At 41.5% G+C, this 16,705-nt stretch overlaps 1 long non-coding RNA gene across 5 annotated transcripts in view; it reads left to right on the forward strand.

Moving 5' to 3' along the window:
* LOC147350425 (uncharacterized) overlaps positions 1 to 15,420 on the forward strand; it is a 217,361-nt gene extending 201,941 nt beyond the window's left edge. For 3 of the 5 annotated variants that reach the window (XR_015148839.1, XR_015148836.1, XR_015148837.1), the window contains 2 exons: positions 6,596 to 6,703; positions 14,970 to 15,420. This is a non-coding gene — a long non-coding RNA (uncharacterized LOC147350425). Of the gene's footprint in view, positions 1 to 6,595; positions 6,704 to 7,548; positions 13,923 to 14,969 lie in introns of those variants that run through there. The other 2 variants (XR_015148838.1, XR_015148840.1) reach the window with 2 other exon arrangements.
* Positions 15,421 to 16,705: the final 1,285 nt, after the last annotated feature.

The raw sequence follows: 16,705 nt of genomic DNA on the forward strand, positions 1-16,705 counted from the left end.
TGACACAACATTGTAAATCAATTATACTTCAATTTTAATTAATTAAATTAAATAGAAGACCCCATAACTCTTAAAAAATAATAATAATTCTACCTATTTCTAGAATTTGGCTCTGTTGCAGAGCTGTCAACCAGTCCAAACTTTTCAATTGTTTCTATTTCCTAAGAAACTCATCTGGGAAGTCTTGATGCATGGATCTGACAATTGGCTCAGGTTTTACCTTTCTTAATGAAAGTTTAGCTCAGTTCATTTACTCAATTTACTTCCTAGAATCCATAAGTACAAATTCAACTTTATAAACATAGCTGTACTTGGCAAATACACTTAGCAAGATAAAAAGGATGTGTTTAAGAACTTTCCAGAGTATATTAATAAATTAAACTTGCTTCTTAACAGTTAAGATTAATCCAGTAACCCTCTCTTAAGTTTGATCTCTTTTTTCTTGAGGTACTAAGCCTTGTGAACATGCAAAACTCCCAGGAGATGTAGCATTTTGACAGGCTGCCACCAAGCCCTGAATTTCTTTACATAGTTTGAGTCTATACTTTTAAGTGCATATAGATTCAGAACCATATATCTTCCTCATAATTTTAAAAATAATGATACCCTTTATCCATAAAATGTGTTTTTCCTTAAAGATTAAACTTTTTGGGTATAATAGAGCCATGATGGCTTAACTCTTGATAAGAATTTGTCTAATAAATCTTTCCTCTCATCCCTTAACTTTCTGTCTTTTTGTTCCAGTGTGTATAGGTGTCTCTCTTATACTAGTGATTTTAAAATCCAGTTTGAGCATCTCTGCTTTTTAATTGTTTAATCCATTTGTATTTATTGTGATAATACACATTTGGTTTTATTTTTCACCGTGTTATTTTCTGCTTTCAACCAGCCATACTTTGTTTCCCAACCTATATTCCTATTTGAAGTGTTCATGTTATATTTATTCATATCATATACATATTGAAACTTCACATTCTACCTACCATGTTTCTTAACTATTCTTTCCTATTTTCTGTATCTTTATGTTACTATAATTCACAGTTACCCACTTTTGGATTTGCTTTTCCTGTATGTAAAGCTTTAGGCTCTGTGGTAGAAGTCTTGATTCCCAGAGGGCGATTGCTTTCCCCAGGGGATACAGTAAGAGTCCTACTTTACACTACGGCTATCATCAAGTCACTTAGGTTTCTCATATCAAGAGGATGGTAAGCAACGGAAGTACATACTCTCCATACAAGGTTGACTTGCACTGATCATCAGGAGGAGGCTCAGCAGCTGCTGTATAGGAAAAAAGGGAAGACTATATTTCACACTCAGTGAACAATAGGGGCATCTTTTGATAATCTGCTGCTCAATTGGGATGGTCGGTGGATAAGTACACAGACATAAGTGTACTTATGTCTGTGTACATAAGTACATAGACATGACCTCAGAAGGGCATGGTGATCAGAAGTTTAGACCCTAAGTGTTTCTACTTGTTGTTAAGATCATGAGAAGTACTAGGCAAGGGCGAGGAGAATCTAGAATGAGTAGTAAAGTAGATGATGAAAACTGATTGTGCTCCTAAAACTAGTTGCAGCAGCAGGGATTGCTAACTTTTCCCACTAACTTGCCCTGTGTAAGATTCCTCAGGAAATGAGACCACCCAGAAACCTGAAGATCCTTTCCCAGATGGGACAAACTTAACGCAAAATGTAAATACATCTGAACAGCCCAAGGGTGGGCTGTAGCAGATGCTGACTGGTGCTTCTCTGAGTCCCTACCGCCTATCCCTGACTTCAAGTCTGAGACCTTTATTTCTTTGTTGTTGGGTACAGGGCTGCTGACAGATCCCTTCTGAATTTCTCTTGGGTTTGCTTTTGGCTGAAGGGAGCCATTTTTCCCAAATTCATAACCTCTTTCAGGGGCAACTTGCATCCAGGGATTGGTGCCATTGAGATATAAAGGCCCAATCTAATTGTTTCAGTCTGGGTTATTCTTCAGGGCCATCCCAACTCCAGAGACCCTTTGGGATAGCTGAGGCTTCAGTTGCAACTGTATCACCCTGTCTCCTGCATAATCCTTTCTTCACTCTCTTAGAGATGTTCCTTAGAGTGTTCTCCAAAAAACCTCCTCCATGCCAATCTCTACCTCAGAATCTGTTTCCAGGAGACTCTTCTTAAGACATATCTTTTTCAGATAACACTTCTATTATCATAGGTTACTGGGTATCTATCCTTCTGTCTTTGTTTCTACATCTTGAATTATAAACTCATCTTCATTGAAACCTTCCTATGAAAATCCTGTGTGGCCTAAGTAGGGATGTGTCACTCCATAGAGATTTTCCGTTCACATCTACAAGGTACTCCAGGGATATCACTGTCCCAGGACTAATTTTTATGTAAATTTCTAATCCTGACAGTTTCCAAATCATGACACAAGTATACATCCTAACTTCAATACATCAAAAGGCAGAGGCTGAGGATTTTTATTTTTCTGGGAATAATTTTTCTTTCCTTTTCCTTCGCCCAGAACAGCAAACTTCTTCATCTCCCTGTTAAGGTGAATGGAGTTTTTTTCCTGGACTCCTCATTATAGAGGCAACATAGCTTTGAGCATCCCAGCTTCATGAGGGTATTAGTTTTCATTCAGTGTCTCATAGGACCCACAGCCTCAGATCCTGGCCTGATTGTGTGCTAAAACCCAAACTACTAGCTATTACTGAATTTGATAATCATCCATGGGGAAGCTTCAGGATCAGATCCTAAACTCACAGCTCCTAATTTCAGGTACCTTGAGATTTCCATTTATTTCTTGCCAGTTGATATGTATGAATGTGATTCTTAATATATTGCAGAATCTGAAATTACACCTAAGTAGCTTAATGTTTCCTGGAGCTAAGTTTTAGTAAGTAATGGAAACCAGGAGGGCACTGGCCTTGAAACCAAATTGGAGGAAATGATGTAAGTGAGAAGGAAATGAAAAAATTCAGACTACCTCTTTCATATCCAGGCCTAGATTGGCAAGGCATTAATTTGGTAAAAACTGACCTTGGGTCCTCAGGGACTTCAAGTATCACCCTCGTGGGACTGTGAAGTCCTTGAAGACAGAGACTGTGTTTCGTTTGCTGTTGCACACCTAGTCTGTAGTTCATGCTCAGGACATGTTAACATGTTCAGCAGATACTTGATGACTAAATGAATAGGTCAGGAGTACAGCAGTGCTTGGAGAAGGAAATGGCAACCCACTCCAGTGTTCTTGCCTGGAGAATCCCAGGGACAGGGGAGCCTGGTGGGCTGCTGTCTATGGGGTCGCACAGAGTCGGACACGACTGAAGTGACTTAGCAGCAGCAGCACAGCAGTGCTATGCAAAATGATGAGATATTTACAAATAAGAAGCAAGAATATAGCATAACATTATTTCAATGCTGGTCTAGGGAGGATTATAAAAAAATAGTAGAAAAGGACAATGTGAACTGAATTATCATATTCATTCTTTCCAACATACCTCTAACAAATATTTATTAAACGTCTGTTGTTGAATCTGGCATTGTGCCAGATATAGAGACTGTGATAATGAGCAAAAAAAATGAAGGACACGGCCCTCCCCATGTAGAGACCTAGGGGAGGCAAACTTTAAATGAAAATGTACAAAGAACAAGGTGACTAGACGTTCTCTTAGCCCAGAAAAATCTCTCTTCATACTTATTGTCCCAGGGTAATTGTTACGGTGTCCCATTCACTCTTAGGAACGTTGCAGTTCGGATGGTCATCCTAGCTGTGACTGAGAGGTATGTGGTGTTGGCCAAGTGTATGATATTGAGAACCACCTATTCAGGAACTAGAGTGGAGGCTTGCCTGGGAAAAATGAGACAGACTGAAAAATAGTGGCTGGAACACAAAAGCATGTGATTGTGAGGGGTGCCAGTAGGGAGAACCTGCCAGGCAGATAGAATAGTATGTGCAGAGCAAGGCACACCAAGAAATCAATAGTCAGCCTGTCTGGCTAGAGTGTCAAGGGCAAGAGGTAGCCTAAAAGAGTGGATGGCACAAGGCCACACAGGTCTTGCAGGCATCTCCTGAATTTTAGAATTTTGTTCTTTATCCCTTAATTAAGGGTGGAGGTGGGAGGTGAGGGATTTAACATTTTGAAAAGATTCCTATTGGCTGCAGTGTGGAGAACAGATTTGAGAAATTTCAAGAAGCTAGTTACTAGAAGTCTACGACACTAGGCCAGTTAAGACATGATAGTAGTTTGAGAAGAATCTAAAGGGCAAGATGAACAGGCCTTGGCAATGGATCGGCTGCTATAGAGAGAGGGGATAGGGAATCATCTAGAATGTCTTTGACTTATGCACCTGGATGGATAGTTATGCAATTCAGTGAGCAAGGGAATGCAGCTAGTATTAAGATGTAGAACATCTATTCATCCATCCATGCATTTACCTCTTTAGGGAACCGGCATTCATTGATATCTGTATATAGCAGGCATTGTGGGTGATAATAACAAAGGTGTTTCCTCTGATATCTAATAGGAGTATAAATACACACATATTTATTTCACTAGTTACTATACTTTCAGCTGCAAGTAATAGAGAACTAGACTACTCAAGTCAAAATTGCTGAAACAATGGGAACATTTCTAAGTCCTGGAATGGGGATCTCCAGTTTGGCTTATTTGGTAGCCTCAATGTTACATCAAGGATGTTTGTTCTTTTCATCTTTCTGTGCTGCTGTCATTACTCGTTGACTTTTCCTTGACTAGTACCCTTTATAGTTGCTTGATTGCCATCCCATTTCCAAGCACACACACCCATGACAACACTGAGCCGCAGAATGACTATTTTCCCCTATGAATCTCCTTTGCAAGGCTAGGAAACCTTTCCTAAAATCCGTGCCACCCTCCCCACCCTGCTCCCACCCCTTCAGAGATTTCCTGCTCACATCTTGGTGCGTAGAATGATGTTACATGTTTATTCTCAAGAAAGATCTGAAAAGGGGAAAGGAGTGTGTGACTTGTCCAGTGAGCACAAGGTCAGGTGGAAGAGGATGACTTGCTCAACAAATTTGGGGGTTTGTTTATAAGGAAAAAGGGTGAAATGACTGTTGAGTAGGCAACCAAGTGTATCTACCGTATCTACAGCATTGTCTTAGGAGTAGTTCCGAGTAGCTCAGGAGACTGAAGCAGAAGAAATCACCTTGGAGATTGGAGGAGAAGAAATGTTTCCAAGGCTGGGAAAGGTTACTAGGTTTATGTCACTCTGAAGGCAGAACCTGAGGTCTGAGATCACAGCAGCACTTAACATAATACTAGCATAAATCCATCTTCACCCATTGATTCTCCAGATTTCAGGCATCCTCACGGATTTCCTGAATTCCTCCAAAGTCATATAAATACTGTTTTTATTGTTTCTAAGCTTCACTGAACTGAAAGAAAAATGGTTGAATAGTGTTTTGCATAAAATACTAGAAATATTTGTTCCTTAGCTCTGGCTCGATCCGAGCCTGACCTGTTTCTGTCATCACCGCTGGAATAGTTCTCCGGCTCTTGCCAGATTTTGAGTTGTCAGGATAATAATTTATCCATCTTGTTGTCAGATTCACAGCTCGTTTGCCTGACTCTAGGGGAATCTAAATGACTATCACTACACATGGTGTGCAACTCATATTTTAAATGCATTTAATTCCAAATATCTTCCCTCTGCCACACCCCCGATCCAAAGAGTTAGTACACTGCTGTCACGGTACCATTTTCCCCTGTTGTAGAAACCTCCACCACCCACCAAAGATCAGTTTTCCTCCAGTTTTCTTTCATGCTCACTAAAATGATTGGCAATGTGCACTGACCACAGTTACTTAATCAGTCTCCTAGGTCTCTTTTTATATAGTTCTTGGCGTTCTCAAAGCAAGTATATTGGAGTGGTTTGCCATTCCCTCCTCCATCACTGATTCAATGGACAGGGACTTGGGAAAACTCTAGGAGATGGTGAGGGGCAGGGAAACCTGGTGTGCTGCAGTCCATAAGGTCACAAAAAGTTGGACATGACTTGGTGCCTGAACAACAGCAACAATTCCTAGGTCTCCGGGTCCAGAGCTGGCCTTCGGGTCCATATTTCGTCCATCCTCACTTCCTCAAGCCAACTACTCTCAAGTTATGCCTGTTCTTCCAAGAGTCTTGATTTCCCGATGTGGTATATAACCTTTTTGTTTTACAAAGAGCTGGTCTTGAAGCTTCTCACTTTAAAGACAACTCTCGGGGTTTACTTTACGAAGCCAACCAGAAGTTATTTTCTATGTTTATTAATTCATCCCCTTCAACTTCCCTCACAATGGGTCCTTTTCAAGGTTTTAACTATAAGCATTAAATTACCCTCCTGACATCCCTTTCCTCCTCCTCCCAGGAATGCTTGGAAAGGAATCCAATTGTGGGCAGATGTTAGGTCTTTCTCAAAAGCATTCTGTGTCAAATAACAAGTACCCAGTTGTAGTTCAAACAGAACACTAATAGTGATTTATATGTTAAGCAAGAGTGGTAATTATTGGCTTTGAAAGCATATCATAATGACTCTTTACAGTTGTTCTTATATTTTATTATTCTTCCTTTCTTATTCTCTAGTCAGTGTTCTTAATTATACTGCTCCAGAAAAATACACTGGGAGAAAATACTGCAAAAAACATGAGATGGTGAAATATCCTGGCCACCAGAGCATCCGGATAAGATTTGGTAGGTAATGTGGGGTCATAGGGAAGCAGCACCAGGATATTTGGGCTTCTCCTACTTTCTCTTTTCCACCCTCAAAGCTACACACATAACTGCCAGAGTATCAGTTAACAAAAATGTATTTATCAAATATATACTGATATTTGGCTGAGGAGGGACTGTCTAAAAGCTCCACATTTGTGAATACCTCTGGATGCTCTCATGTTTACTGTTAGGTACAGCCAAACCAGCAGAGAACTAACTTGACCACTAAATTTTGTGCTTTTCCCCAAGCCCCATGGAATAGATTTTACTGGATTTTACCATGACATTTTACCACTTCTTTTGTCCTTCACTGAAGGACATTAAAAGAAACAGAGTTATAAAAACGTATGGCTCTACTGGCTGCTGGGACATTATTGAGGACATTGTTTATTACATCACGCAGTGTCTTTTTATGAAGACTCACTAGGCAAAATTCTATTTAATTTTATTATTGGAAGTAATCACACTTCTGAACAATTCTTTATTCTTTTTAAAATTTTGTGGTCTTTGTGAATCATGTCACTGATCCTCTTTCTCTTTTTGATTTGGCTATTAGACAGCCCAGCTCATAAGGTCATGATTCATATCTAGCAAGCATCCACCCTGGACTTTGAGACGTGTGTGTGTATGTACTGGGCTCACTCTTTATCATATTTTCCCTCCACTCACTTTCCACTATCCTGATGACTTGTTTATTGTTTCATGCAGTGGAAATTTATTTCTTGCTCACATAATTGTTAAATGTAGGCATTTGTCAGGTAGCCTTTTGTGAGGTGGCTTGAGGACACACAATCCTTTCACCTTATTGATCTTCTGTCCTCTAGAGCAGGGGACCCCAACCCCCAGGCCATGAAATGAAAAGATGAAAACTGAGGAACGAAGGAAACAACCCATTCTGTTTTCCCGAAGATACTTCTGCAAACAGCCTGAACAGCATTGTTCACATTAGCAGGAATAACCATGAGTTATTCATGCCGAGAACCCTAGGGAGTCCAGTGGATTCTCTCTGTGGCCTTTCCCTTCTGTCCTTTCCTCTCAATTCTTTCTGCCACTGCCTTTGTTCAAGCCTTTTCTACTCCATGCTCAGTCTACTAGAACTCCCACCTTCTTGGCTTCTGGAGAGAACTATCTTTTGAATAGGTCTTATAGGTTTTTTTTTTCTGAAAGTTGGCTCACATATTTTATTGTTACCTAATGCTATATGGCCCTGGAGAAGGAAATGGCAACCCACTCCAGTATTCTTGCCTGGAGAACTCCATGGACAGAGGAGCCTGGTGGGATATAGTCGTCTGTGGGGTCGCAAAGAGTTGGACATGACCAAGTGACTAAAACTGCAATGCTGTATGAAAAATCATCCTAAAGTTCAATGGTTTAAAATAGCAATAATTACTTAAATCTCTTATGGTTTCTATGGGTCAGAAGTTGGGAAAGCACTTTAGATGGGTAGTTTTGCCTTGGGGGTTCTCATGCGTTTGCAGTGAGATATCTGCTGAAGTTTGCAATCATCTGAGTACTAGACTGGAACTTGACAATCCTCTCCCATGGTGGCTCACTCACATGGATGGCGAGTTGGTGTGGGCTATTGGCAAGAAGTCTCAATTACCCTCCACAGGGGCCTCTATTCAGGGCTGCTCGAGTGACCTGGTGACGTGGGGCTGAATTCTCTCAGAATGAGCATTTAGGAGAAAGGGTACAAGCCACAATACCCTGTAGACCTAGCCTCAGAAGTCCCACACTGTTCCCTCTGCCATACTCTGTTGTTCAGCTACAACAACCCTGATTGAACACGAGAGAACTGACGCTTTTGAACTGTGCTGTTGGAGAAGACTCCTGAGAGTCCCTTGGACTGCAAGGAGATTCAACCAGTCCATCCTAAAGGAAATCAGTCCTGAACATTCATTGGAAGACTGATGCTAAAGCTGAAACTTCAATATTTTGGCCACTTGATGCTAAGAACTGACTCACTGGAAAAGACCCCGATGCTGGAAAATATTGAAGGTGGGAGGAGAAGGGGATGACAGAGGATGAGATGGTTGGAAGGCATCACTGACGCGATGGACATGAGCTTGAGCAAGCTCTGGGAGTTGATGACGGACAGGGAAACCTGGCGTGCTGCAGGCCATGGGGTCACAAAGAGTTGGACACGACTAGCAACTGAACTGAAAGACCACACGAGGCCATGGATATTAGGAGGCATAAATCCATGGGCTGGCTATCACGCATTCTTGCATGTGGAATATGTCCCTCAATCTCAATTTTTCAAAATTCTCTCCCAATTCTTACAATTCAAATCAAGGTCCATCTTTTCTGTTAAGTCTGTCCTGATCACTCAACAACTAGCACACATATTGTAACTCTTACTGTTCTTACAATAGAGAGGCCTTTACTATTTAGTGCCTGGTTTTGAGCATCTATACATATGTCTTTTCTCTCAGATGAAATTTAAGCAAACAGGGACACACCCCCTGTCATATAGTAAGTACTCAATAAATATTTTTCAGATGGATAGATGGAGGAGAGAATGAGAGTACAAGCTGGTAGTCCTGGGTCTCGTTTGTGGGCTTTTCCCCAGCTGCTTGACCTCGGCCAAATCATGTAACTTCTTGGTTTCAGTTTCTTTCTTACATAAAATAAAGATAATGATACCCACCCCACCTTTCCTCACAGAGGTGCCTTGAGATTTGAAAGAGGTAGCATTGTTGAAAGTGTTTTGAGATGTGTAAAGAATAAGGGCAAAGTGAGGTTAGTTACCTGGCTCGGTGATGGCTAAGATGTAGTGTATTGTCACAGGTGGAGGTCAGCCAATAACTCAGGCTTCCTCCTCAAGGAATAGTTAACTAATCAAGCTGTCAGCATACAAATGCCCTTCACTCCTATAGCTGCTGTCAGCATACAATGGTTCATAGCTGGGGGCAGGGGCAGGGGGAGGCCTTGGGCAAAGAAAACCGCCTAGATTAGGGGGCTGGACCCCATCACAGTCACACTCTGGAAATGTCAAAGCTCAAGGGCAAGGTTTGTTTCTCTAGCGGAGTTCTCAGACGTCCTCCTCCCTTATGTATACAGGTTTAAAAATTTTTTTTCTCTTATAGACCATTGTCTAAGTATAATTTTTACCATCCCACACTTTAGAAATATTATTTTTAAAATTAACATAAATTTGTCTATTTTTAATGTACAATTCCATGAATTTTAATACACGTGTAGGTTTGTGCAACCATCACCACCACCATCAGGACACACAGTAGTTCCAACACCCCAACAAATTCCCTGTGCTTTCTTTCTGTAGTCACAACCCTTCCCCACCTGAACTGATGGGAACAACTGATCTGTTCTTTATCACAATACTTTTTGTGACTATCATATAAATGGAATCATATAGCATGTAACCCTTAGGGACTGGTTCTTCTCACTTGATGTGTCTTTGAGAGTCATTTAAGTTTCAGTTCAGTTCAGTCGCTCAGTCATGTCCAACTCTTTGCAACCCCATGAACCGCAGCACGCCAGGCCTCCCTGTCCATCACCAACTCCTGGAGTCCACCCAAACCCATGTCCGTTGAGTCGGTGATGCCATCCAACCATCTCATCCTCTGTCGTCCCCTTCTCCGCCTGCCCTCAATCTTTCCCAGCATCAGGATCTTTTCAAATGAGTCAGCTTCAAACATTTAAGTTTGTTCCTTTTATATTACTGAGTAATGGAGAAGGAAATGGCAACCCACTCCAGTGTTCTTGCCTGGAGAATCCCAGGGACGGGGGAGCCTGGTGGGCTACTGTCTATGGGATCGCACAGAGTTGGACATGACTGAAGGGACTTAGGAGCAGCAGCAGCAGCAGCAGCTTCTTTGTAAGGGTGTATCTTGTTTATTCATTCAACTGTTGAAGTACATTTGGAATGGGATTTCTGGCCCATCTAGTAAATATATGCTTAGTTTTAAAAGAACCTACCAAATTGTTTTCCTGAGTGGCTGGACCATTGTAGATTTCTACCAAGAATATGTTTCTTATTTGTATCAGCACTTAGTACTGTATTTTTATTTAGCCATTCTCATAGACATGTGGTGGTATTTCATGACTTTGATTTGAGTTTCCCTCAAAAGTGAAGTGTCTGTTCAAGTTCTGACTGCTTTTTAAATATTTTGTTTGTTTTCTTATTGTTAAATCTGGAGAATTGTTTAAGTATTCTGGATGCAGGTTCTGTGTCAGATATGTGATTTGCAAATATTTTCATCCAGTCTGTAGCTTTTTTCATTTTCTTAACAGTGTCTTTTGTGGAGAAGTTTTTAATTTTGATAAATTTAAATGTATTAATGTTTAATTTTATGGATTATACTTTTGGTGAGATGTTAAAAAACATCTTGTTTAACTATAGGTCTTGGTAAATTTCTTCTAATATTTTATTCTAAAATTCTTATTTTTAAAATATACTGCATTTAGATCCATGATCCATTTTGAGTTACTTCTTGAATTAAGTTAGGAGGATATAGGGCTTACCTGGGGCTTCCCAGGTGGCACTAGCGGCAAAGAACCTGCCTGCCAATGCAGGAGACATAAGAGGTGGGTCAGTCCCTGGGTCAGGAAGATGACCTGGAGGAGGGCGTGGTGACCTGACCCACTGCAGTATTCTTGCCTGAAGACTCCCTTGGACAGAGCCGCCTGGTAGAGTAAAGCGCATAGGGTCACAAAGAGTTGGACGAGACTGAAGGGCCTGAGCACACACAATCACAGGGTTTACTTAGAGGTTCTTCTTAAGATTTTTTATGTGGTTGCCCAATAATTCCAGTACCATTTCTTGAAATGATTATCCTCCACTGAATTGTCTTTGCATTTGTCAGATGCCAATTGTTCATTATATGTAGATTTACTACTGGACTCTATTCTATTGCATTGATTTATGTGTCTTCTCCTTAGTGAATTTCATACAGTTTCAACTACTCTAATTTTATGTGCTGTGCTCAGTCACTCAGTCATGTCTGACTCTTTGCAGCCCCATGGACTATAGCCCAACAGGCTCCTCTGGCCATGGAGCTTTCCAGACAAGAATATTGAAGCAGGTTGCTATTTCCTACTCCAAGGAATCTTCCCAACTTAGGGATCAAACCCTTGTCTCTTGAGCCTCCTGCATTGCAGGTGAATTCTTTATCACTGTGCCACCTGGGAATATAATTTTATAGGAGGTTTTAAGACCAATCATTATGTTTCTCTCTCTTAATTCTTCTTTTCCAAAGTGATTTTTTTTCAGCTCCATTGACTTTTGAAAGGAATTTTAGAACTAGTTTGTCTTTATAAAACTCCTTTTGGGACTTTCATTGAAATTGCTTAAAATCTATGGATCTATTTAGGGACGAGTGACACCTTCACTATTGTGAGTCTTTAAACCCATAAACATGGTATATCATTCTAATTATTTTGGATTCTTTGCTTTCTTTCATCAGAATTTTATAGTTTTCAGCACACAGTTCGCATTATACATGCATAAACTCATGAAATATAGGAGAGAAAAACTGCTTCAAATTCTAGAATTCATTCCCAGCATGCTTGCTAATATTTACTTCCAAGAGTCCTCAGTGCATTTTGCCCAGGTTTTATAACTAAAAGTGAGAGAGCGAAATGTGATTACTCCATCTTATCCAGAACTGGAACTGTTAGATGTAAATCTTACTCTTTCTAGTCCTTCAGATTTCTGGCCTCTGTACTCCATGAGGGTTAGAAGAAAGGTTCGTTTTCTTTGCATCCCCCTCTGAACCTAGCATAGTGATTTGAATGAGATTTTGTAGGTCAAGTATTACGTCAGGGCACATTGGGAGACTTGTGTCTACTCCACAATGTTTGGGGCCTCACCAGGAGTGGCTCGAATGGCTGGGTATGTCTGGGACAGCTTGGCTGTGGCCATATATCTGGGTCCTAAATTCTGTCATTGGCTAGATTCCTCTGCTCCATGTGGCTTCTGTCTGGGCTGCAGTATCTGAAATGGCTTCTTCACTCTAGAAGTAAACTAGAATGGGTAGAACAGCTAAGAAAAGGCTGGCAGCTCACCCTCCACCTGTTTAGTCTGGGCTTCCTCACATCATGGCTGTCTCAGAGAAGTTAAATTTATATAGTAACTGGATTTGCCAAAGAAGTTCAGCAACTTATTTTAAATTTTATTCCACTTGTTGTACATGTGCATTGTTATAAGTTACCTTAAATTTATTTTAGAACAATGTGGGATGTAAATATGCAAATAAAGTGAGATATAAGTTAAGTATCAGGAAAAATAAAGATGTATAAAGTTATTTCCCTAAAGGAGTTTAGAATCAAGCTTAAGAGAGAAACTGTAGTATACTTATGGGTGATTCATATTGAAGTTTGACAGAAAACAGCAAACTTCTGTAAAGCAATTATCCTTCAATAAAAAATAAATTGATTTTTTTAAAAGTTAGCAAGCAGTAGGAAGTGGAGAACATTTGTTTTCTAAAAAGTTGTGTAAATAATAAGTGCTATACTTTTTTGCAGGAAGTAGAGAATACTTAGAGCAGGACATGGCACCCCACTCCAAGACTCTTGCCTGGAAAATCCTATGGACGGAGGAGCCTGGTAGGCTGCAGTCCATGGGGTCGCTAAGAGTCGGACACGACTGAGCGACTTCACTTTCACTTTTCACTTTCATGCATTGGAGAAGGAAATGGCAACCCACTCCAGTGTTCTTGCCTGGAGAATCCCAGGGACGGGGGAGCCTGGTGAATTGCCGTCTATGGGGTCGCACAGAGTCGGACACGACTGAAGCGACTTAGCAGCACAGAGAATATTTTGGGCTCCATAAAGGAAGTGAATATGAGCTTTTATTTCTTAATTTTTCAAAATAGAGAGTATTTTGACCAGCTGAGAGAACTGGAAGGATAAAAAAAAAAAAAGTGGCTTATGAAAAGGTAAGCATTTTAGAAACCCCCAAGGCATACTTTGGGTCCTAGCAGTCAGCCAGTGGGCTGCAGAATCTGTCCACTGGAACTCTATGTAAGAATTTTTTTCCTTGCCTATGTGTCCATCTACCCACCATTTGGTAACTGAACCTAGGTTTCCTTTTGGGCAACTACCCTCTCACTACTCAAGCATGAGTTCAAGGCCTGAGCTAAACAGAGGATTATATTCCTCGGGCTAAAATGTTGATTCAAGACATCAGCAAGACCAGAGGGCAAGGAGGTCACAGCGCTCATCTCCCCAGCAAAAACAACCAAATCAAAACCACAACAAAAACATTTAAAAACTACAAACCAAAGAAAATAGTTCAAGAATGAGCACACAAGCCCCTCTATGCCAATGATACACCAAGAGAAGTTTGTCAGAACTTTCCATTGAATGTGAACGTGAAAGAATATAGAAGCCAGGTCTCCTGTTGCCTTCTTGCTACCATGCAGAGCCTGCCAAACAGGTTCAGTAAATATTTCTGCAAATACCGGAGTGGGCACAGCCTAAAAATGGAGAGAAACTGAGTCTTGATGACATAATTTGAGTTTTGAGTCAAGTCACACCTATAGCAGAATTCAGAGACAAGACGCTACACATACATAAAACAAAAATTTGAACCAGGTGTCTGAGAAGAGTGAGGGGAAAACAGCGTATCATTAGAGAACAAGAGAATCATTGGCTTAGAGGTAAAAACTAAAAATATTTTTTGTGCTTGCAAGGTGTTTTCTAATGCAGTGCTAACCTTGTCCCACCTCTGCCTTTCCTGCATCTCTTATCTCCTCATCCGAAACTTAGCCTATTCTCTATATCAGATCCCGTACTCTGCATATTTCTTGCTCTTTCATAACTCTATGACTTTGCCAACCCTGCTCCCTATTTGAAATTGCCCTTTCCTGTCTTTTGTTCTGAAAAATTCTCTAATCATCCCTGAAGGTCCACCTAGGGGAACTTCCCCCACCCTGAGTGCTTGTGTGATTCTTTATGTACTTCTATATTATAGCTCTTACCTCATCGTTTCTGTCTGTCTTTCCCATTATTCTGTGAGCTCCTTGAGAGGAGAGTCTAAGTCCTGCACACCTAAAAGACCTTCAAAGCCTTTAGAACAGTATCCCATACACAGTGAGAGCTTAATAGATGCTTGTGGATGAGTGAATTAGAAATGGCAGGTAATGGATGAACTTTCCAGAGTCCCCGGTTTTGTCACCACTATTCTAGGAAGTGATCCCATCTTGATGCACAGATTACTAGGCACCTATTATTTTCTCATCATATTTTGTTTCTTTCGTGTTTTCCAACCTCCCTTTAGTTGGATGTGGCCATGAAGCTGATTTACTTCCAGTGAGGTGTAGGAGGAGGGATGTGTACCACTTCTAGGCCTGGACTTCAAAACTTCCATCCTGCATCCTCCGTGTTTCCCTTTGTGCTGCTGGGCAATGTCCAGAGGGACCTTGGGAGCCAAAGCCTGAAGGCAGCCAGGGCTCTGCCAGCCTAAATCCTTAAATGACTGCATGAAATAGAGCCCTTCCCCAACCCCATCCACTGCCGCCCCAGATCACTTGCACTCAACTGTTGCACAAAAGAGAGAGAAACTTCCTCTGTGTCAAGCCACTGCACTTTGGGGGCCTGTTTGTTTTCACAGCGAAGGCTGCAGTAACTAATATAGGACTCAGTTCGAGGACAAGAATTTTCTCAGCTCAAACCAGATTCTGAATGTATTGAATACTATATACAGGGCAAAAATATATTCTGGAAAACCCTCCTATGTCTCTGGCCTCTTTTTTTTTTTTTTCCAGAAAAAGGTCACTCGTGGTAGGTAACACAGCAATTGGGAAGTTTTGGAGGTTGGAGCAGTAGGCTGAGGATGAGAAGGGTAGAGTCTATTACTGGGTCTGCCCCCGCCTGGCTTTGGGTTCCCAGCCGAGGAAAGATGACAGCGTGGATTCTCAAACACCTCACCCTAGGGGAGTGAGTGAGTGAGTGAGTGAGTGAAAGAAAGTCGCTCAGTCGTGTCTGACTGTTTGCAACCCCGTGGACTGAATAGTCCATGGACTTCTCCAGACAAGAATACTGGAGTGGGTAGCCTTTCCCTTCTCCAGGGGGTCTTTCCAATCCAGGGATTGAGCCCAGGTGTCCTGCATTGTGGGCAGATTCTTTACCAGCTGAGCCACAAAGGAAGCCCCACCCTAGGGGAGTGCGACACAAACATGCGAAAACAATCACCCCAGCAGGTGATGGTGATTTCTGCAGCGGGAGAGGATAACGCCCACACCTCGTCTCTTTCAGGCTTCCTAGTCTTAATGCTTGATGCCTTCCAACCCTACACACGCTGCTTACTGATTCCAAGCCCAGCCAACAGAGAGGAGCGTTTTGACCTTTCTTTGGTGCAGGCAGACTGCAGATGCACCACTCAAAGCATCTCCTTCCTTGTCAATGTCAACTTTCTAAGCCATAGGAAGAATATTGAGTTTACATAGTTCAAAGACAAACAGAAAGTGCCAAAAGGTGCAGCAGTACCTACTGGAACCCACCGGTCAATGCTTCCAAGTCGCACACCTGCTTGACCTAGAGTAGAATCTGGTTTTACAGAGCCTGTCCCCAACACATCTACATCCTGCATACAGGCTCCTTGAGTGTCTGTTGCCCACCCAGAGGAGGGATAGCTGTTCCTTATCTTCTTCTACCAGACTTTCTCATGTTCACTTCTGTGGGCGAGGAATCACAGCAGTTGTTTCTCAGGACCAAAGTTCTCTCAAAATGTCAGAGCTCGCTGATTCCCCATTCTGGGGATTAAAGCTTCTCCACCCTCCGCATCCAAATCAGTTACCACGTTAGACTCCTTTTGTGTCTCTACCACTGGATGCCCCTTTATCGGGCCCTCAGCCCTAAAGAATGCCACCACTGACATTTAAGTATCGAGCAGGCCTAAGAGTCACTTGAAGAATGTCTTCTGAATGAGTTTAGGCTTGTGGGTTTACCCCTTGGGGTTCTGATTTTGTAACTGTAAGGTCCATGGGGTCGCAAAGAGTTGAACACAACTGAGCG

This window comes from Bos grunniens, chromosome 20 (genome assembly GCF_055505025.1).
Source record: "Bos grunniens cultivar Pamir isolate PY7600 chromosome 20, Bosgru_T2T1.0, whole genome shotgun sequence".
NCBI classification, from domain to species: domain Eukaryota; kingdom Metazoa; phylum Chordata; class Mammalia; order Artiodactyla; family Bovidae; genus Bos; species Bos grunniens.